Consider the following 23,851-nt stretch of genomic DNA (forward strand, 5'->3'; position numbering starts at 1 on the left):
GAAAATAAAATTCATTCTGTATTATAAAATGTCAGTTTTCTGACTCATCCACATTGTTCCCATATCACAAACCTTTAATCATACAATATGACCTTTTTACATGACTACTAAGTATTACCGTCTCCTCTTTCTTCAAATGCTAACATATTTTTGGATGAAGGGTAGATTTGTACATAAAAGATATCATCCGCCCAAGACCTCTCTGCAAAGTAGGAAAGTGAAGGGGTGCTAAGAAAGTGAAAGGATGTGAGTTAGGAAAAAATCTACGGAATGAAACAGGAGTTGTCTTAGGTTGGGGTGAATGGGATGAGTCCACGGACAAAAAAAATGAAACAACTGACTGAATTAAATCAAACAGTATACTTGGAGGGTGTTATCTCATCATCTATATCCACTCCCATTCCCACTGTTGGTTTCTAAAATAACTTGAGGTTGTTTATTTTTTCACTCACTTTTGTGCTTTTTTTTTTTTTTTTTTTTTTTGAGACAGGAATGTGGGAGAAGTTGTAGATAGCCTGACAGGTAAATGGGAGAAACAGTACATAATCCTAAGTTGTTTATAAGCTCTGCCATTGACTTGTGTTGAATCGAACCTAAAAATAATGTGTATCAAATCCCCAGATTCCTAACATACATGAGTATAATAACTAAGTCCATTTCTTTTTATCAAATAAAAACTTGTATTTTAAAGTTGTAAAGGTCATTTAAAATTCTCCTGAAATTAAACCTCCACATTAGCAAGACAAACAAAGCCCTTCCCAACCTGATCCTAAATAATTTTGCTGTTCATCCTACCAAGTCACCCATAAAATTTATGCGTCAGTTAATGACCAGTATCAACAATAGAACTAAATGAAAGAATAAATGAATAAATGAATGAAGCCTTAACTGACCAAATACAGAAAACCCTTCCCCTCCTCTTTGTCTTTGCTTAGAATGCCCTCCTATCTCCTTTGCCTAAAATATGACGACGCATCTATGAAGATCTAGGATCAATGTTACCTCCCTTGTGACACAAGTCTTACCGCAGATTTTCTTTGTTCTAGGCACACTGGACGAAGTCCCACCATAGCTCTGCTATTTAGTAGCATCATTCTGAGCCACTTGGGGGAAGGGCTCACTACTGGCTTGGCAACTGTATTAGTCAGGAGAAGCTCCATTATGCAAGTCACAAACTGAGCCCAAAATTTCAGTAACTGAATATGTCAGGAGCTTATTTCTTGCTCATACTTTATGTCTCATTCACAGTCAGCAGGGACTCTACTCCACATAGGTACTCAGAGATCTAAACTGATGGAAACTCCCATCATCCTGTAGCTATGCTATCCAGAACCTGGGCCTGCTTGATTGTTATAAAATCATGCCATGGAATCATATCACGAAATCATGAAAAACCGCATATGGGCTCTTACTCCCTTAGCCCAAAAGTGATAAATTCATCACTTCCACTTACATGTCATTGACTAGTATTGGTCACAGTGCCTTGCCTAATTGCAAAGCGGCCAAGGCATACAGGCAGTATTTGCTGAGCATTGTGGTCTCTACCTTAATACGCCATTAAAATATTATTAAAATGCCCATACTCCCTAAAGGAATAATCTACAGATTAAATATTATTCTTGTTGTAGACTAATAACATTGTTTTTACAGAAATAGAAGAAATAATCCTAAAGTTCATAAAGACTCAGAGTAGCCAAGTAATCTTGAGAAGAAAAGAACAAACTTGGAAGTATCACAGTACCTAATTTCAAAATATATTACACAACTACAGTAATTAAAACAGTCTGGTACTGGCATAAAGACTAATGGGTTAAGCCGCTGCCTTCAGCTCAGGTCATGATCTCAGGGTCCTGGGATCGAGTCCCGCATCGGGCTCTCTGCTCCGCAGGGAGCCTGCTTCCTCCTCTCTCTCTCTCTGCCTGCCTCTCTGCCTACTTGTGATCTCTCCCTGTCAAATAAATAAATAAATTCTTAAAAAAAAAAAAAAGACTAATAGAACAAAATAGAGATCCACAAGTAAACCCACACATATATGCTCAACTGATTTTTGACAAGAATGCCAAGAATCCACAATGGGGAAAGAATAGGTTCTTCCAGAAGGAAGTTGGGGGAAATTGGAAGGGGAGGTGAACCATGAGAGACTATGGACTCTGAAAAACAATCTGAGGGGTTTGAAGGGGCGGGAGTGGGAGGTCGGGGTACCAGGTGGTGGGTATTATAGAGGGCACAGATTGCATGGAGCACTGGGTGTGGTGCAAAAATAATGAATACTGTTATGCTGAAAATAAATTTTAAAAAAAAGCAAAAAAAAAAAAAAAAAAGAATAGGTTCTTCCACAAGGTGTATTGGAAACATTGGATATCCATACAAAAGAATGAAATCAAACCCCTATCTTATAGCATACATAAACCTCAACTCAAAAGGGATTAAAGACTTAAATGCTTGACTTGAAACTATAGAAGTCCCGGGGGGGTGGGGGGAACACAGGAGAAAATCTTCATGACATTGGTTTTGGCAAGTATTTTTTGGATATGACACTAAAAGCACAAACAACAAAACCAAAAACAGACACATGGGACTATATCAAACTATAAAACTTCTGCACTTCAAAGGAAACAACAGAGTGAAAAGCAACCTTGGAATGGGAGAAATAATTGCAAGTCAAACATCTGACAAAGGATTAATTTTCAAAAGAAACAATTCAATATCAAAAAAAGAAAAAGTGGGACGCCTAGGTGGCTCAGTTGGTTGGACTACTGCCTTTGGCTTGGGTCATGATCCCGGAGTCCCGGAATCAAGTCCCACATCGGGCTCCCAGCTCCACAAGGAGTCTGCTTCTCTCTCTCACCTTCTCCTCACTCATGCTCTCTCTCACTGTCTCTCTCTCAAATAAATAAATAAAATCTTGAAAAAAAAAAAAAGAAAAGAGAAAAGATAAAAAAGAAGGGAGGAAGGAAGGAAGAAGAGAAAAAATAAAAACATAGTCCAAATACAAAGTGAGCAAAACATTTAATAGACGTTTTTTCAAAAAAGACATACGATGGCCAACAGACACATGAAAAAATGCTCAACATCACTCATCATCAGGGAAATGCAAATCAAAACCACAATGAGATATCACCTCATACCAATTAGAATAACTATCAACAAAAAATAAGTATTGCCAAGACTTTGGAGAAACTTGAACACTTATATGCTGTTAGTGGGAATGTAAAATGCTTCAGCTGCTATGGAAAACAGTATGGAGGTTCCTCAAGAAATTTAAAATAGATCTACCACATGATCCAGCAATCCCATGTCTGGGTATATGCCTGAAAACATTGAAATCAGGATCTCAGAAAGTTATCTTCATTCCCATGTTCACTGCAGCATTATTTATAATAGCCAAAGTAAAGAAACAAACTAAATGCCCATTAGTGATTGGGTGGATAAAGAGAATGTGGTATATAAATACAATAGAATATTACTCAGCCCTAAGAGAGAAGGAAATCCTACCATGTGTTAACAACATGGATGGACCTGGAAGACATTACGCTAATGTTAGCGTAATGTTAGCCAGACACACAGGACAAATAATGTATGATTTTACTTTTATGAGGTACCTAAAATAGTCTGACTTCCAGATGAAGCAAATAGAATGGCAGGTGATGGGGGAAAGGGGAAATAAGAACTCATTCAGTGGGTATAAAGTTACAAGTGTACAAGATGAGTAAGTTCTAAGAGATATGGTGTACAACATAGTACCTACAACAATACAACACTGTGCATTTGAAAATGTACGAAGAGGTTAGGTGTCATGTTAAATATTCTTACCACAAAAGAGAAACTAAGACAAAAAATGAATGGACATAAGGAAACTTTTGAAGATGATCAATATGCTTAAACCGTTTCCGTAGAGTAGTGGTTATCACATTCGCCTAACAATATGCTTAAACCTTGATTATGATGATGGTATCATGGGTGTATGGACATATTTAAACTTACCAAATTGTATATATTAAACATGTACAATTGTTGTCTATCAATTATATCTCAATAAAGTTGTAAAGAAATACTCTATTAAGTACTAGGAAAAGAGAAATGATTAAGACTTAGTGCCTTCTGGGCGCCTGGGTGGCTCAGTGGGTTAAGCCGCTGCCTTCGGCTCAGGTCATGATCTCAGGGTCCTGGGATCGAGTCCCGCATCGGGCTCTCTGCTCAGCGTGGAGCCTGCTTCCCTCTCTCTCTCTCTGCCTGCCTCTCCGTCTACTTGTGATTTCTCTCTGTCAAATAAATAAATAAAAAATCTTAAAAAAAAAAAAAAAAGACTTAGTGCCTTCTTGCATAGAGCAAGCTGGATAGATACTGAGTAATTTTAATAAAGCCTGTGTCTATTAGAGTCATGTTGCATAAATGAGCATATCATTGAGGTCATACCAGTCTCTCCAAGAAGAATAATATTTTAAGATGATTTCTGGAGTCATGTTTAACATTTGCTGCAAAAAAATACATTCATAAATTTAAGTGTTAATGTCATATACCCTTTGATATATGCAATGAGGTTTGGGATGCTTAAAAATAAGTGTTTGTAGTTTATGTTTATGGTAATTTCATGGGAACACAGAAAGGATCCTAATGTATTAAGCAAACATTCCACAACTAATTAGGCCATTTACTCCTCAATCCACTTCTCCTCTAAACTGAAAGGACAGAGGCTTCTGGCTAAGAGATTCTGACCCCAGGGGCAACAGGGAGGGTCTGTCTTCCTCAAGGCTCAGTTGTAAGCCTGTCTTAGGCAGCGCTCAAACTTCTTCCGGAACTCAGTTCACTCCACAAGCCCACAAACAAGGCGACAAGCTGACAGGAACTAAGCCAGGATTCTTGGCCTTCTATTCTGTTTCATGAGCCAAAGGGAAAGGAGGCCACCTTCCGAGGTCCAGCCAGCTAGGAATTAAGCCTCCTCCTCCCCTCTTCCTTTACCCTTGCCAGACAGCCTGTGGACAGCCTTCTCAGGCTTCCGGGACTCCTGGCCAGCTGGGAAAGGAACGGCCTTTCTAGACCCTGTGAGCTCGCCAATAAGCCCTTTTTTCCCCCCACTCGAGAGCCAGAATTGGGAGATTACAAAGCCACTGTCACAAAATGGTCACTAATAGAGGTTTTAAGGGACCAAGAGGAAGAAAGAGTTTCTGGGTCAAAGAAAAAGAAAGAAACTGGAGAGTTTCTAGCAGTGTAGTCATGGTTTTCCATAGTTTGCTGATAATCAGAGAAAACCTTTTCCTTCCAAGGGACCCCAGGCAGGCTGGAAGACGTGTCTCTGAAATCTGTTCAGAGTCGTATTACATTAGTTTTATTTTATGAGCAGCTTTCTTTTTGAGCATTAATCCCTATTCTCTAATGCATGAAAAATTTAAGTTGATACTTTATGAAGAGGTGTAAACATTGGTACCAACTGATCCCTGTTTCATATGCAGACTTCCTGGGGACCTGGTGGGAAAGCAGCTAGAGATAGTCACTGGTTCAGACTGTGTTAATGTGCATCAGGGGACTCAGGCATGATTGTTTGATTTGACTTGTGATTAGATCTTTCCCAAGGCTGGCCTTGGTGAGTCTTGGCCCAGGAACCTCCCTGGCCCAGCAGGTGCTGAATCTCTGATACGGTGTGGTATTATTCAGGGTCCACTGGGCTCTGTAAATTCCAAATCTTCTCCAGGTCCAGGTTTGGACTGGAACCAAAGCTGCCTCTACAGTGGCCAAGGGGAAATGGCAAGTGAGGAACAGGAACTGCAAAGTCGTGTGACTCAAGTGAGACCACCATAACTTTCCATGAAGGACTGAATGTCTGTCCCCTCCACTCACCACTGTCCATATTCCCAAGCCACCAACAATATTAGCAAACTATTTTTTATCTCAGGCTGACCCTGGGAAACCTGCTTCTTCCTCTCCCACTCCCCATGCCTGTGTTCCCTCTCTCATTGTGTCTCTGTCAAACAAATAAATAAAATCTTTAAAAAACAAAAACAACAACAAAAAAACTTTAAAAGATCCAGTCTTCGCCTATCAGTCCTTTTTATACATGTCTCATTTAATCTTTTGTACAACTTTATTATATCAATGCTATTCATAGTTTTTAGACGAGGCTGCTGAAACTGAGGAGAAATCAAGTAACAATATCAGTGTCACACAGATTATTAAAGATGGACTCCACTTGTCTTCGGCCACAAAGCTCCATTTCTTCCACCATCCACATTCTTCTGGTACAGTCCTAGGGCCATTTCAGAGGAAGAGGGATAGCATAGTTGGAAAACAGGCCTCTTCTATCATCCTCACTATCTCTTCCATGTTTACTTTAACTGTTTTACACATTGGGTTTTCATAAAAGATTTTCCTTGAAGGTAAGAAAAACTGGGACACAGAATACTATACCATTTGTCCTCCTATTTCAGACTTCCCATTTAGGAAAATATAGGAGCTAAGACAGTGATATTTGACTGATGCAGTATCTTCTAAGGATATAGTTCCTGAGTGATCCTGTGACACAACAATTGGTTATCATGTTAACCTACTAGACAATCAGAGATGATATTCTAAACTCCCTTGTAGTCCAAATTTTTTCTCATAGACCAAAATATTAATTAAGGTAAATTAGTACAAATGCATTTCAGACTCTTTTAATATCTTTTACATTTGGGAGAAAATATCAAATTTCCTCTGTTCTTGCCAATTTGGAAAGGATAGGCTATGGACAAGTAGGACAAGTGACCCTCCCATCTGAATACTGCCTCTAGTTAAACTAAAAGACTATGGGTAATACATGTCATCTCCTGGGCTATGATTTTGGAAAATGCCTTCTGTCATTAACATTTCCTGATTTCTCTGCATAACAGTGAATACCAAATGCGTAGCATGCTAGAACTGCCCCCCTCCTATCTATTCCAGTTGTACTTTGACACCTTTAAGGATGGAAGACACAATGTCAAGGTATGTGGCCTCAAAACTTAGCTGTTGCAAGTGGTTCTTGATCAGTTACAACTGCCTTCTGGCTTCTCCTTGATCTCACTTAGCCTTGCTTTCTAATGATAAAGTATGTATGTCCCTTCTCTCCTCTCGTCCTCCACCTTCTCTCTCTCCCTTTCTCTCTATGTATGTAGTATGCAGGGGTGGTGTGTGTGTGAGAGAGAGAGAAAGAGAGAGGCAGACCTCTGATCAACTGAAGTTAGTATATTATAGGAATGATCTCCCTTTCTCCTGATTTATCACTCTCAGATGTGTCTATCAGGGACTTTTCTTAACAGCTATGTCCCTTCTTCAGAAAGACACTTCCATAATAAATACAAAGGACACAATCAAAGCAGCTTACTTTGGTTGGCTAGCTCTTCCCATTAGGCCCACTCCTCAATCTGGCTCAAAAATCAGGTCTAAATTTTCAGTCTGCCAGGCTGCTCTCTACTGCCATCCCATGGTGAGCCACACTTTATCCTTGAACTAACCTCTCGGTACAGATCCTCCTAGACAAAGTAGACAAATTGTGAAAGGTCCTCTCCAACAGAAGAGCAGTCTTTACAACAGATTGCTTAGACATAAGCTGAAAATAACTAAGGAATTACCGAGTGAGCTATAGTTTTACCAAGGAGTATATCAGCACCTGATTTGAGAAATGAGAAAACGTGATGTAGGAAAAGGGGAATCCTGGGGAAGCATCAAACTGAAAAATACTAGAAACTTGGATACACATTTATAGGAACCAAGAGACTTAAAATTGCACCAAGAGTCAGTAATGACTTCAACACAATCACTAGGATAGCCTGCTGATGTCTCACAGTGTCTGTGCAGAAGTTCACGATGACCATAGTATTCATCCAGTCACCCCATACCTCTGTCACTGTTCAGACAGAACTCCTTACTGCTCTGACCCTGTTCCCTCAAATATTCATGAGGCAAAATAGTCACATGTCCCAGTCATTTAACAGACTTTCTTTCATACTTGTTTTATTTTTCTCCGATCACTTGGTCAAAATCAGTAGTATTTTGCTCTATACACATCATATATCTCTCCTTGCTCTAGCAACTGGCTGCCAGTCATGGTCATTACAGTATATATATTTAGTTACTGAAAGCACAACTTTACATTGATTAAAATTTTGAAATAACTCCATAAAGCATTTTCGGTACACGGCATACAGCAAACTGACCCAGACTTCCTTAGGATTCCAGACTGTTATTCAAACGGTATGCTTAAAGCAGTGCTTCTACTATTTGTCTTTATTCTCCTTCTATTGTGTTTTTTCTAAACTGGCAAAGAGGGTTTTAAAATCATAATAAAACTTGAATTTTGATCTATATCAACTCAAGACACCAATCTGAAACGCTAACCCAACCTGACTACTCAGTTGAGCCGTGTCTAGAGCCAGTATGAGGCAAACGTCCAGGCAAAATGACAAAGAATATATTTCCCTAAGAAATATTTCCCTAAGAAGAATATTTCTTCCCTAAGAAGAATGAGCATCCAAATTCAAGCTTAATCAAATCACAGTATCATTCCATGTGGAAGACACAGAATTACAGAAGACCATGCCTTACTGTTGGGAGTCTGGGTCTGCCTTAGGATTCCGGGCTGTCAGTCTGTGGTGAAGTGATCCAGGACTCTGCATTCAACAGTAAATAGAAAAGAAAATGAACAAAAAGATATCAGGATGGCAACAAATGCGGCAAAAGTGCACTGCTTACAGATTACTAAGGAAATAGAAAACAAACTGGAATTAGGTTCATAATCCCTCTTTAAGCAATACTAGACTTCCCCCCCCACCAAAAATATTTCTCCACACAGAGCCCAGTAGGTAAGCCAGTAGTTTCATACAGGGTCTTAGAAACTATGCTATGTGGTTACTGAAGGTAATAAGACCATGTTAGGAGGACCAGGATAAGGAATGAAATAATGCCAAGGCACATATGACAACATTATTTCCTTCTCAGTATTTCTGATGAGTTCAAGGAAAAAATTTTAGCTTCATTAAAGTGTGTCTATAATCTTTGTTAATCACTCTTTTAAGCTAACCTAGGTCCTGGCAGACCACAAATAGTGTTAGAATTAATTAATCCAGTTTCCATTATATTCATGGCTTGTATTTATTATAAGCCACATATTTATTATAAGCTATAGGAATAGCTATTTACCTACTTAGAGATAAAGTGTTTTCTTTTAAAATGATTTTAAATTTAAGAGTGTGTCAATTTAAGGAAAATCTGAAGTAAATAATAATACTTTTGATATACCAACACAGGAAAAATCATGAAGGCAATTAGTAGGTGACTAAGTCTGTGTAATTCTATTTATTTATTTATTTGTTTATTTTTAAAGATTTTTATTTATTTGACAGATCACAAGTAAGGAGAGAGGCAGGCAGAGAGAGAGAGGAGGAAGCAGGCTCCCCACTGAGCAGAGAGTCCAATGTGGGGCTCGATCCCAAGACCCTGGGATCATGACCTGAGTCGAAGGCAGGGGATTTAACCCAGTGAGCCACCAGGCGCCCCTATTTATTTATATTTTTTAAAAGATTTTATTTATTTATTTGACAGAGAGAGACACAGTGAGAGAGGGAACAGAAGCACGTGGAATAGGAGAGGGGCAAGCAACTTCATGCTGAGCAGGGAGCCCAATGCGGGGCTGGATCCCAGCACCCTGGGATCATAACTTGAGCTGAAGGCAGACATTTAACAACTGAGCCACAGGCGCCTTTATAACTTTATTTATATAAATAAGAAAGGTTAAGTATCGATGGGAGATTGGAAGCTACATCATGATAGTCAAGTATTTCTATATCAAACTATCTCCAATATCTGGTACAGTACATGGCATAGAAGGTATTTGATAAATATTTTAAAAAATAAATAAATAACTAGCTTCTGGAGAATCTGGAAGATGTTTGGATGTCTGAGTTGCTTGTATGCATGGAGCAGGCTTTACCCATCACTGTAAATCTAACACCTACTACAGGTCCTTGATATAATAGGACTCCACAAATACTTATAAATATATAACTGAACAGGCTTAAGTATCTTGATTTTTTAAAATTCTCAGAAAAAATTCAAAACATAAAGGCCATATCTTTCTTACTATCACTCCCACCAAAAAAAAAAAAAAAAATACTTTGGAGCAATATTTCCAAAAGTCTTTCAGTTTTGACAATGGTGTTCCAAGGTGGGAGGACTCTCCTTGAGGTTCAGAAAATAAGAGGGTGTGCTGCTGTAGATAATTTTAGAAAAACAATAATATATCCAACTAAAAGTTGACTTACTTTTTATCATTGCCATGCATTGACAATTCTCAACCAAGACAGTAATAAAATATTTCCCACCAGGCAGATAGCTCCCCTGCCTCCTACCTGGCACACCACAGATTTCAGAAAAATTGGGCTCTTTACCTAAACTAACAAATTATGGTGATAAGGAATTTGGCAACGACAAACTTTCTGAACCCAGAGACCTCAAGAGTTCAAGCAAGGGTGGACAGAAAGGAAAATCTAGGAAAGCTATCATATCCTAAAGAAAATTCTTTTTTTTTTTTTAATATTTTATTTATTTGACAGAGAGAAATCACAAGTAGGCAGAGAGGCAGGCAGAGAGAGAGGAGGAAGCAGGCTCCCCGCTGAGCAGAGAGCCCGATGAGGGGCTCAATCCCAGGACCCCGGGATCATGACCCGAGCTGAAGGCAGAGGCTTTAACCCACTGAGCCACCCAGGCGCCCCCCCGCAAAGAAAATTTTAAAGCAACCCAGAAGACAGAGTAGCAGAAGGGGTTTATTTGGGAATCATCCTACATGGCTTTCCAGTGTGTTGGTGAAGGTAAATGGATAGAGCCCAGGAACAGGACTACTTCCTCTGGCCGGAGTGTCTACCAGCTATGGGACAATTTTTAACCATGCCATTCAAACCTTGGATACTGGATAATGGTAACTGTTCTGTGCTTTCTTTGGTATCATTGCTATAGACGATAACCAAGAAAGCATTACTTTACTACCTGCATAGCCTATCAACAGCAAATAATACAAAATTATGGGTTTGGATCAGTAGGTGGTCTTACAGAAAGTCTTGAGGTAGCCTGATACCTTCCTCTTGCTCTGGACTTGCTCCCCATAATCCAGCTCATTTCATACCTAATGTTAACTCTTCTAAGGTTATCCTCTAGGCTGGATGTGGGCCTTGCCGAGTTGTCTCCCTTCTCTGATCCCAGCATTCACTCACTTAGACTGAGGCCATGAATCTGATCATTCTTGCTTCTCACTGCCTGGTTCCTGGCTGAGGTAGGACTCAGGGTTTAAGGCATTGTCTTCAGAACATCATTTTCCTGTTCAGTTACAAAGGCTGATGTAGTCTCCACTTCTCAACCAAATCTGGTATCATGAGAAAGCCCCAGTGATGGAAATCACTGTCAGCCGTACCCAATTTTTCAACAATGAAGAAACACAGATATGAATAGCATACATATACATACACATCCACACATATATGGATACATGTAGATATATACATAGTATCACATATGATTTAAATTAGAAAGGAGGCTGAAGTTGCTGATTTCCTTGATTATATTCTTTTTATTTTTAAGATTTTATTTATTTATTTATTTATTTATTTGACAGAGATCACAAGTAGGCAGAGAGGCAGACAGAAAGAGGGGAAGGGAAGCAGGCTCCCTGCTGAGCAGAGAGCCCGATGTGGGGCTCCATCCCAGGACCCTGGCATCATGACCTGAGCCGTAGGCAGAGGCTTTAATGCACTGAGCCACCCAGGTGCCCCGCCTTGATTATATTCTTTTTCCAACAAGAAGACAGGTCTAATGCAGCAAGTGAGAGACAGTGAAGAAAAAAAAAAAAAAACATTATTTACATAACATATGTACTAGCCTGTGCTTCACCAAGTACTGTTATATAAACTATCTCATCTAAATCTCCTAACAACACTGCTGATATTATTATTTCTCATACTAGAGATGAGGATAAACACTAAGGAAAAGAAACTTTTCCCAGATCACATAGCAAGTAGGGGAAGGAGTTCAAACCTATCTTCTTTCTACTGGCTGCCTTAGTAGACACATCTACTAATGACACCAATGCTTTTGGATTAGGTCCTACAAAAACCCACGATGATAAAGAATTCTATCAATTTTCTCTTAACATCTTATCAGCGAGAGAAAACAGACAATGCTCTAATGTGAAGCAAAATGCCATGAGGTGTAAAAGGAATGTGATGAAGGTAGAGAAACAATCTCATTCCCATTTCCCACATACCTAGATCAAGTCTTCCAAGTTTTTCCCTAATTAAACAGCCTTTTTTATTCTTCCATCCCTTCCTCTACTTCTCAGTCGGCCACTTAACTAACATTTTCAAGTTGTTTTTTTCCCACAAATTTGCCAGCCTTCTCGCATTTTCAGCCTTCACATGTTTAATGAGAACGCACTGGGTATAAGGCCTTATGTCAATCCATCTACTATAGGTTGCATTTTCTAGCAAGCATTAGCATAAATACCAACATGTTTACATCATAATTACTTTAATTCCCTTGGCCCCTACTAGACCTGGAGTGTGTCATTCCACAGTGATTTCAGGGGTAAGAGCTGATTATTGGTCCATGAAACAAAAATTACAATAAATGCTTGGAAACTTGGCACACTGCTTCTGAAATGATCCCAACTTTGCATCAGGTTTTGCTGCATAATGCTTTTATATTGATGTGAGCAAGTCACTATTTTCTAGGTCTTTAGGTTCTCATGTATAAAACAAGGATCAAAATTACTATCTGAATAGTTGCCAAACTGAACATTTTGTCATCTGAAAGTTATGTTAAAAAAACAAAAAAAAAACAAAACATGTTTTTCCCTGGAGAAAATCACTAGGTAAATATTATTATAGAATTAGCAAGATCCTTTCCTGGGTTTACAACTTAAAAGTTAGAGACCTTTCCCTATTATAGGTAAAAGAGTTCACCACAACTAGCAATGCTGCAAAGCAAGTGTCTAGGAAGTAAGAATTTTAAATGGCATGTGAACTATTACTTATTACATAATTACATATGACTGTACAAAGATCTATATTTGGGGCTTATTATTAATAACCATATAATTAACAGAAGTAGAGATTGAAGTCAGAAGTCAGAGGCCCAGTTTTTTTTTTTAAGACTTTATTTGTTTTTTTGACAGAGAGAGTAAGAGACACAAGCAGGCAGAGCAGCAGAGGGATAGGGAGAAGCAGGCTCCCCACTGAGCAGGGAGCCCAATGTGGAGCTAGATCCCAGGACCTGATTCTAGGACCTTGGGATCATGACTTGAGCTAAAGGCAGTTGCTTAACCAACTGAGCCACCCAAGCGTCAGAGGCCCAGTTTAAGTGACTGCAATTTTACGAGGGATATTTCCATTTTTTGTACAGAATAGAGATTTATATATTCACTAGTAAAAACATATTTATTGACTAATGAATGCAAAAGCACTGTGGGTATAGGATAGAAAAAGTCTTATATTTATTGAGCACCTATCATATTGTAGATGCTGTACAAAGTGTCTTTGTGTGTTTGTGAGTGGTGGAAGTGGAAGAATGGGAAGGCGAGAAGGTGTAAGAGAAAGAGAGGAATGGAGTATTCTAGCCGGAGTCTTAGTTCTACCCATCATTGGGTTCATACATGTCCAGCAAACTTGTGACGTTATCTGTCTATTTGCCCAATGGAGATAAGAACCCCTTAAGAGTAGTAATTCAGACAAACTGGCTTAGTCCATGACAGTACGTTGTTTGTTAATGGGGTATGATAATCCATGATACCGCTCCTTTGAGTTGTGTCTTGACCTAACTGTACATGGACTCATATATATGGTACTTGTCTATTAAAGAGGTATTTATATTAAATCAGAGAAAGAAAAGGAAGCCCCATTTGGGCAAGGGTGCAGGGTAGTTTGTGCACATGCAAGACTACAAGGAACACAGTACAACTTTGGCACCTTGAGAGTTGAGTAACTTGGCTACACCACAGTGGCAGCACCTAGTCTCCATGGTAGCACACACGCAGCTCCTCAAAATAATAATCTGAGAATAGTGAAAAGTAGATATGGCTGTGGAATATATTGCTGGCAAATGCGGGGGTACCAGGAAGCAGGGCCCTTGGCATGGAACTGGGCATGGGCAGTGGTGGCTTGCCATGAAGTTGAGAAGATAGGTATCACCAAAGGCACTTGAAGCAGGATGTGATGGTGGTGGCTGGGGGTGGCAGCATGGTTGATGTCATCTGATAACTAAATGGATTTCTTGATGAACAGCCCCCACCAACCCCAGGGACAAGGTGTTGCAGGGCCTGAATTCATTACAATAGCAATGAGTTGTCCATTAGAGAAATGCTATTTCCCATTTACGGGACCCTGCAAAACGTGGTTTAATATCAAAAATATATTTAACCATGATGATGGAAGGTCATTGTCCTCATCTTACTGATGAGAAAATGTAGCTCATAAAAATGAAATCTCCTTAGGGTTATGGTATAACCAGTTGAGTAGTGGCCCCTAAAAAGATACATGCATGTCCTAACTTCTAGAACCTATGAGTGTTACCTTATATGGAAAAATATATAATTAACATAAGGATCTTGAGAAGAGGAGCGTATCCTGGATTATCCAAATGACCTCTACACGGAATCACATGTACACTCATAAGAAAGAAATAGAGGGAGTTTAGGGGCACCTGGTAGCTCAGTTGGTTAAGTGTCTGACTCTTGGCTTCAACTCAAGTCATGACCTCAGGGGTCGTAGGATCAAGCCCCAGGTAGACTCTGCACTGGGCAAGGAGTCTGCTTGGGGATTCTCTCTCTTTGCCTCTCCCCCATGTTGTGCATGTGCAAAAGTGCACACTCTCTCTTGTTCTCTTTCTTTCTCTCTCTCTAAGATGAATGAATACATCTTTTTTTTTTTTTTAAAAGAAGCAGAGAGAGTTTGGAACACATACACACAGAGGAGAAGACACACAGAAAAAGAGGAGGCAATGCAATCACGAAGGTAAAAATTGGAGAGGTGCAGACACAAGCCTGGAGCCATCAGAAGTTAGAAGGGGCAAGGAATGGCTCTGCCAACACCTTGATTTCAGTTCTAGCCTCTGGAACTGTGACAGCACACATGTCTGTTGTTAGCCATCCACTCTGCGACATTTTGTTACCATCACCATAGGAAACCAGTACAGTCATACAATCATCTAGTCAAAAGAGGAAACACGTTTCAGATCTAAGTTTGTCAGACTTTAAAATTTGTCTCTTTGGGCCCTGCTGGGATGTCTCCCATACCCCATCAGTACATGCTGCAGCCATACAGTTCTTGGGCCTTGCAAAGTACTTACCATCTGCTTTAGTCAACACCACCTTCTATTTGGAAATGCACTAAAACTACTGGATATGTTAAGATTTAAATGAAAAGTATATGCAGCAAGGGCTACAGGAACTGAATGAAGAAAACTTGTTATGGTCAAAAATCAGGAAAGAGTTTATGGAGAACGCTTTGAATCGTACGGAAAAGGATGCACATAATTGGATAATCATGAAGGACCAGGTAGAACATTGTGGAGTCTCTGAAGAACAGCTTGAGCAATATTTCAAGGGGAAAATTACAAGCTCCATCCGGAGTACACTGTGCAACCCAGCCTGCAATTGAAAACCTTGTACTAAAATGAGAAACTAATTAGATTTAGATCCTGATTGTTTCTGTTATTGCTACAGAGGACTGTTACTATCCCTTCTGGAATCTATGGTATTCTTATTTATTTACCAAAGATCCTTTTCTTAAAAAAAAAAAAAAAATCCTTCTCACATCCAAATTCATTATTGAATTGGGTTTGTAGCTACATCTCTTTGTGGCCAAGAATTTTCTTTCTGTCCACGTGCCTCTTTCAATGCCATCTGTTTTGCTAAAGGATTTAATGAATTACAAAACAGCCCAGCAACATACAGGGCCACAAAGACCTGGTTCTTGAAGAACAGGTTTTAGCTTTACATCATCCCTTCTTCTCCACCAAGGTGAATTAAGTAATCTTTACAAGAGATAAAATTACCTGCACTCTTGCCTAACATAATAATGAAAAAGAGAAGGCCTTTTATCTATTCATTGTAAACAGAGTAATCACTATTTGCTGTGGCTCACAGAAACAATATCAACAAACCACCAAAACAAATGTGTTTTTCATTTTATCTGAGAACCTTAAGAACTTGGTAGTCTTAACTCTAGTTCATTATGTCCAATGATTTATCTCTGATGGCAGAGTAACAAGAAATATGTTTATGTCCCAGGTAGCAACAGCATCACCCCGGATCAATATTCACAGAGACTGTGGGAAAGAGGTTCAGTTTTTGCAAAAACACCTATGTATATATCCCACCTGAGAACAGAGAAGCTGAGATGGGGCATTGGGGTGTGGTACTACTTTCTGGAATCGCTAGTCAGGCAAAATCTGTATTACCACAAACTATGGAGCATTAAAAAAGTTTAAAGCATCCTCTCTGCCTTAAAAATCTAGTTGGAGAGATGAGACACAAGTCTTAAATTTTAAATAATAGCCCCAAACAATCAAAACAAAAAAAACCCAAAGTAAGAGTTCAAGAAAGCAAAAATAGCCCAAGACAGGACACATTTAATTATCAGTTATTGCTACAGGATGTCAGAGAAATAGAGAGAACATCTCATACTACAGTGGTCTGGAAAAGCTCCATGGCAGTACCAAGATTTGAAATGAATCACGCTGGATGAGTATAAAAAGCCAAAAAAATCAATATCTAGAATCACCAAATGGTGCCTTTATGAATATTCAATAAACTCGAATAACACACAAGGACTGTCCTGTTCATGTGGCAGGACCAAATCTAATATTCACTGACTTGAACCAGTAAATATCTATAGCCTTTTCATCCATCCCACCATATAAATGTGAAGATGCAAACAAAAACATACATTCTTATTTTAAATGTGTTCTGCAAGTAGAAACTCTAATGTTATGAATTTTATCCCTTTTGGACTAGGGTGTTTCTACTGACCTTAGTTTATCTTTCTTAAATTAACATGCAAGGACCAGATTTTCCATTCCAAAGAGCATACATGACTCATCCAAGGACAGAAAGCAATTAAATTTCCAAGAAAAAGCCTCTTCCTAACATCCTGTAAACACCTCACTTTATCAATAATAATTTACTTAGATCTTTCCTCCTTCTCCTTCTTATGATTATTACTACTACTAATTTTAGTGATGGAAAGACTCTGGTTCCATGCCCTCTGTGATAATGTCATACGATTATCAAACCTGACAGACAAATCTCATACTTCTTGTTCTGCAGGTCAACCTAACCACTTGCCCAATAAATATTCCAGAATGTCTGCTTTATACATGGCAGATACAATGGTATAAAAGAAAGCTACAAAGTCTATGTGTTCATGCAATTTACATCCAAGCATGTGTGTGTATGTGTGTGTACACAAGCATGTTGAGGGGAGACAGACAATAAATAAGTAGTTCAAGTGAATAAAAACAATTTCAATTGTGAGGTGTCTGCTATGTGAAAATGATGATGTAATGAGATGGAGAGTGACTGAAAAGGGTGACCATTAGTGGAAGTACAGTTATTTTAGATGATGTGGTCACCAAAGACCTTTCTCAGAAGGTCATATTTTAAGAATTGAATGAAGGCAGTGATGTGAAGACCAAGGGGAGAGTGGTCCAGCCAGAGAGAAAAGCAAGTATCAAGGTCCTGGGTTAGAAATGAGCTTGTTAAAGGAGGTGGAGGCTAGGAGGTTGGAGGATGAGAGAGGAAATGGTTGGAAAAGAAAGCAGGAAGAGGAAGTAGGCAGGAGTTAGATCATGTGGGGCCTTGTGGACCACAGAAATGACTCAATATGCTTGGTTAGGGCAAATATTAACAGTGATTTCATAAGATGGCAAATTTATTTGAATTAATTATATCTGCTCTTCTATGTTATGATACTTATTGTAACAAACATATGAGATATTTATTTGCAACATTTACTAGAAATATACCATTTAGTAAAACAGAATTGTTGTTTACAGTTTTATGATCCTATTTAAGCTTAAGTAAGAAATAAGATTTTTACAATATATTTCGATGTTCCCACCCTCTCTCACAATACTTTCTACACAAAAGTTTGGAAAACAAAGGGGAAAAGCTACAATCACATAACACTAACAAATCGCCTATTTTCAGTTGTGTTTGCTCCTTCTTATATCTGTCCTCAAGCATACAGCATCATGATATAGCTTTAATCATGGCAGAAATATGATTTTCCTTCACTGCTTTCAAAGTACACTTCGAGTAGAGTACTTACTATTTCGTAAGATTTGGTCATTGGCAAGAAGATTTCTTGGAAACTCTAAATAAGCCTGGCAAACCAGGTTCCATTGATCACTGCTTGCAATGATTTTCCCCCTCTCATTGACTCAGATCTCTACCTCTTATCAAAATTGGCCTTTCAGGGTAAAAAAGGACTTGAAGCAAAAAGTAATTTCTGATAAGCAGTAATGAGCCTGACTCCTTCTTACGAGGCTCCCTGGGTATAAAAATTAGATTCTAAGTAATTCTAAATAATTTTTGAGAATTCACAGGAGGAGAATTCTTCCTTTTGGTTGAGTGTCATTTGGTTTCAAATGAGAAGACACAGCTGTGGGATGGCTAATTAGAAGATTTTAACCTCACCTCACTATGTCTTAACAAAATCTAGAAAATAGACATTTTTCTTAGTCTTTATGTAAGATTTTGAAGCTCCCTGACATGGGGATTTGAATATAAGGATCTGGAGAGCTTAAAAGGTCAGTGGAGGACTTAGTGGAATTGATTTTTTAAGGAATGGATTTTATTTCATAAATTCATGTGTTATTTAGAAAATTGAAGAAGAAGGACCAAATACAGTATATTCTGCACTACTCCACTTTTCCCCCCAGAGAGTTGTCTCTGATATTGCCACAGAAATGAAATCCTTTTAAATAAAACCTAATAGAGTTTTCACAGAAATTATTAATAAAATTTAATATTGGTTTAAGTGGAAGGCTGTAGGGGAAAAAGGGAGAAAATCTACCATTTGTTTTAGGGTTATTTTACAAGTTTTTAAATTTATATATTTCCCCTTGCAGGTATCATGGGCATCTCAAAACTAGTACAGTCATCACAGAATTCTTGATAGTCATGCTCACTATCCATTTGTTACTCCAGGGTTCTTCCTAGCCTCCTAAATCACGAGGCACCCAGTGCCAAACCAAACTAGATCATACTTGATTCTCCTCTCTCAGAGCCTCCTTCAACTCCATCCACATTCAAACCACCTGCAAGTCCTACAAAATATATCATAAGGCTACAATCAAGGAGTTCCTGGACTGTGTTCTCCTCTGGAGGCTCAACTGGAAAGAATCTGATTCCAAGCTTATTCAGGTTCACGGAATTCATTTCTGTGCAGCAGTTTGACTGAGGGAGCTGGCTTTTTATTGATTATTGGCTAAAGTCTACTCTCAGGTTGTAGTGGCCACCAGAATGTCCTAGAGGCTGTCTATATATCCTTGCCACACAGGTTTCTTCAACATAGCCCCTCATTTCATTAAGCATATAAGAAGAGTGTCTGGTTCAAGTCTGCTAAGACAGTTCTATATAACATTATGATGGGAGTTACTCCTATCATCTTTACCATATCATATAATCTAAGTATAGGAGTGACATCACATCACCTTTGCCATATTTATTTGGGTAGAAAATAAGTCACAGATCCCACCCACACTCAAGGGGAAGGAAAGACAGAAATCAGTGGGGCTTACCTCAGGGTCTGCCCGCCACATTTTAATGGATATCCTTTACCATAACTTTTTATTTTGTGGTTTGGGGCTCATATTATTTCTTTTGCTTACTTTGATTTAAATTGTTCTTCCCCAGCCCCTTAGTTTCTTTAGGTGGAAACTTAGGCGATTGATTTTAGGCCATCCTTCTTTACTAGTAAAGGTGTTGTAGGGCTGTTAACTGCCCTCCAATCACTGTGAAAGCATCATCCTATTTTCATTTGTCTTATTTTTATTTTCATTCAGTTAAAAATACATCCTAATTTCCTTTTGATCTCTTCTTTGACACATGAGTTAATTAGAAGTGTGCTTTTTTGTTTCCAAATACTTCAGGATTTTCCAGATGTTTCTGTTATTGAATTCTAGCTTAATTCTATTGTGATCAGGGAACATATTTAATATGTCTTGAATCCTTTTCAAATTAAAGAGTGCTATATTATGGTCAGAATATTGTCTATCTTCATAAATATCCCATAAGCACTTGAAAACAGTCCTTCTATTATTGGGTAGAGACCTCTGTAAATATAAGTTAGGTGAGATTAGTTGATAGAGTTAAGCCTTCTATGTCCTTATTTAGTGTAATAATTTAGTGTAATAATTTTCTATTATTTATTTAGAAAGGGTTGTTGAAATCTCTAATTTTGTTACTTTTCTATTTGTGTTTCATGTTTTGGAAGCTCTTTTTTTTTTCCATTTTTTAAAATTTGTTTTCAGCATAACAGTATTCATTATTTTTGCACCACACCCAGTGCTCCATGCAATCCGTGCCCTCTATAATACCCACCACCTGGTACCCCGACCTCCCACTCCCCACCCCTTCAAAACCCTCAGATTGTTTTTCAGAGTCCATAGTCTCTCATGGTTCTGTTTTTAAGTGCAGAAATATTTAAAATTGTTATGTTCTCCGGATGAATTGACCTCTTTGTCATTATGAAATGGTACTCCTTATCCCTGGTCATTTTCTTTTTCTAATATCAATGTAGCCACTCAGCTTTATTTTAAGTTGTGTTACCATGATATAACTTTTTGTATAATTTTACTTTTAACAAATTTATGATTTTATATTTTAAGTAAATATCTTATTTTCTTACAGGCAGGATATATTGGATCATGCTTTTTTATTCAATCTGATGATCTCTCATTGTTAATCAGGTATTTAAACCATTCACATTTAATGTAATTATTGGTATCATCTCATTTAAATCTACCATGCTTTTCTTTGCTTTATATATATCCCATCTCTTCTTTATTCCCTTTAGCCCTTTGTTATGTGTCTCCTCTACAAATTCATATTAAAACCTTAACACATGATATGATGGTATTTGGAGATAGGGCTTTTGGGAGACATAGTTAGATGAAGTCATGAGGATGGGGCTCTTATGAGGGGCCTTTTAAGGTGGCCCCTAAAAGGAAAGGAAGAAAGAGAGATCTCCTGCCCCCTCTCTACATGCTCGCACAAATGAAAGAACATGTGAGGACATAGCAAGTAGGTAGCTATCTTCAAGCCAGGAAGAGAACTCTCACTAGAAACCATGAATTGGCTGGCTTCTTGATCTTGGACGTCCCAGCTTTCAGAACTGTGAGAAATAAATTTCTGTTGCTTAAGCCCCAGTCTATAATATTTTGTTATAGCATCCTATAATATTTTGTTATAGCAAAAGATGTCCCTTTTTCCTGCTTTCTTTTAGATTACTTAAATATATTTTAAAATTATTCTACACTATACACATTAGTGGCTTATTAGCTTTACCTCTTTTTTTTTTTTTTTACAGTGGCTGCTTTAAAGGATTATAGTATACACATCTTTGAAATACAGAACTTCAAGTAATGTTATGCCATTTCATACAGAGTGTGAAACCACTACAACAGTATACACCCATTTCTCCTCTTTCATTCTTTCAATATTCTTGTCATACATGTTATACCACAGACATTATAAAACCCCTCAATATGCCATGGTTACTTCTGCTTTAAATAATCAATTATATTTTAGAGATGATTTTTTAAAAATAAGAAAAAATATTTTAATATATGCCTATAGGTTTACCATTTCCAGTGCTCTTCATTTCTTTGTGTAGATTTAGATTTCAGTTTTTTTCTGAGGGTCTTTATTTTGGTTTTTGTATTTGAGAGATATTTCTGGTGAGCATACATTTTAGGCTGACAATTTTGTTCTTTCAGTACCTTGCTTTTCTGTCTGGCCTTCATTGTTTCCAGAAAGTCTGTAATCATTCTCATCTTTTTTGCCTCTGTATGGACTGTGCCTTTGGCTACCTTTAAGATTTTCTTTTTAACACTTACTGGTTTGGGCCATTTGATTATATTCATTGGTGTATTGACGTAGTTTTCATCATGTTTTTATGCCTGGGATTTATTGAGTTTCTTGGATCTCTGGGTTTATATTTTTCATCAAATTTGTTAATTCCTCACCTTTATTTCCTCAAATATTTTTCTATGCCTTTCTCTTTTTTGAGGACTCCAATGACAAATATATTAGTCTGACTGAAAATTTTCTATACTTCTCTGATATTATTTTTCATTTTTCAGCTTTTCTTCCTCTCTGTGTCTTCAATTTCACCAACCTCTTCTTTCACAGTGTCCAACCTTTTGATAACCTCATCCTACACTTTTAAATCTCAGGTATTTTTTTTAATCTCTATGGTTTATTTGGGTCTTTCTAAATATCTTCTATGTCTCTCTTTAATGTGTTCATGCTTTTTTTTTTTTTTTTTTTTTTACTTTTTGAGCATATGGAATATATTTTTAATATCCCTGTATGCTAATTCTTACAGCTGGGTCATTTCTGTCTTTTTGTATTGATTAGTATTTTCTCTTATACTAGGTGTATTTTCTTGCTACTTTGCATGTGTGAGAAAATTTTTATTGGATGCTTAATATATGAATTTTATATTTTTGGATGCTGGATATTTGTATATTCTTTTTCATATGTTTGAGCTTCATTCTGACACTCAAACAAATTACTTGATGAGATTTTCAAGGATTACCTATAAACTTTGGTATGGAAAATCAGAGTAGTCTTTAGTTTAGAGCTAATTTTTTCACTGCTATTAAGGCAATACAATTCTGAGTACTCTACTCAATGCTCCATGTATTACAGGGTTGTTCCATTCTCTCTGGAAGGAACAAAAATTTTAACAAGCCCTGTATAATCTCTTGTGTCTGTTTCACCTGATCTTTTATAGGTTTCTTCTCCAGCTGTAGTGATTTCATCACATCCTTGTGCTGCTCAGAACACAGTAGAAGACTTAAGGAGAACACTTTGGAGATCTTTAAAATCCTCTCTCTATGCAACTCTCTCCTCTCCAGTACTCTGCCTTGCTAATTCTTATCTCTTTGGTCTCTCTGAATTCTCAATTCCATCTCCTCAGTTCAAGGAAATTACTGGGATCAGTTACAGCCCCTTCCTGGAAACTCTTGAGGCAGTAAGCTGAGACCATCATAGGGCTTGCATCTTTTTTTTTTTTTTTTAATTTCCCATAGGTATCACTTACTCAATATCTTAAAACTGATTTTTTAAATAGGCTGTCTATTTTTTTTTTCATTGTTTAAGGTAGGTGAATAATGTAGTCTTTGTCCCTTATTATCACTAGAAGTGGAAATGTGCAGGGATCCTTTATCTTTTTTATTTTGTGACATGGCTTCTATTGGCAGTCTGGTGGGATCTGTTTACACTTCTCAGAATATTGTTATTAAATTCATATAACCATAGCAAAGGAAACCAATTATTCTGAAATACATTTATCAAAATATTTTTAAAATAATTCTGTTACTGTAATATATGTGTTTCTTTATTAAAATATTTAAAAATTCTAGCAGCAGGTCTAATAATTACTAAATTTGAAGCACAATTGATCATAAATAATATTTCCAGATACCTGCAGCAACTGTATATATTATAAAAATATTTTTAATTTCTATTGGTGACAAAAAGAATGGCTAATATAACACAGATTTGGATCCTTCATTCATAATAGGAGGAATGCTAAATTTCAGTTAGAGTTAGTGAAATTAGAGA

The 23,851-nt window shown here is 37.7% G+C and overlaps 1 protein-coding gene across 2 annotated transcripts in view; it reads right to left on the minus strand.

Moving 5' to 3' along the window:
* The window catches only part of SEMA6D (semaphorin 6D), a 573,864-nt gene that overhangs the window by 298,458 nt on the left and 251,555 nt on the right, over positions 1–23,851 (minus strand). For both annotated transcript variants that reach the window (XM_082734880.1, XM_082734876.1), the window contains one exon: positions 8,557–8,621. The gene's annotated coding sequence lies outside the window, so the exon portion shown is untranslated. The remainder of the gene's footprint in view (positions 1–8,556; positions 8,622–23,851) is intronic.

This window comes from Mustela nivalis (genome assembly GCF_964662115.1).
Source record: "Mustela nivalis genome assembly, chromosome: 6".
NCBI lineage: Eukaryota > Metazoa > Chordata > Mammalia > Carnivora > Mustelidae > Mustela > Mustela nivalis.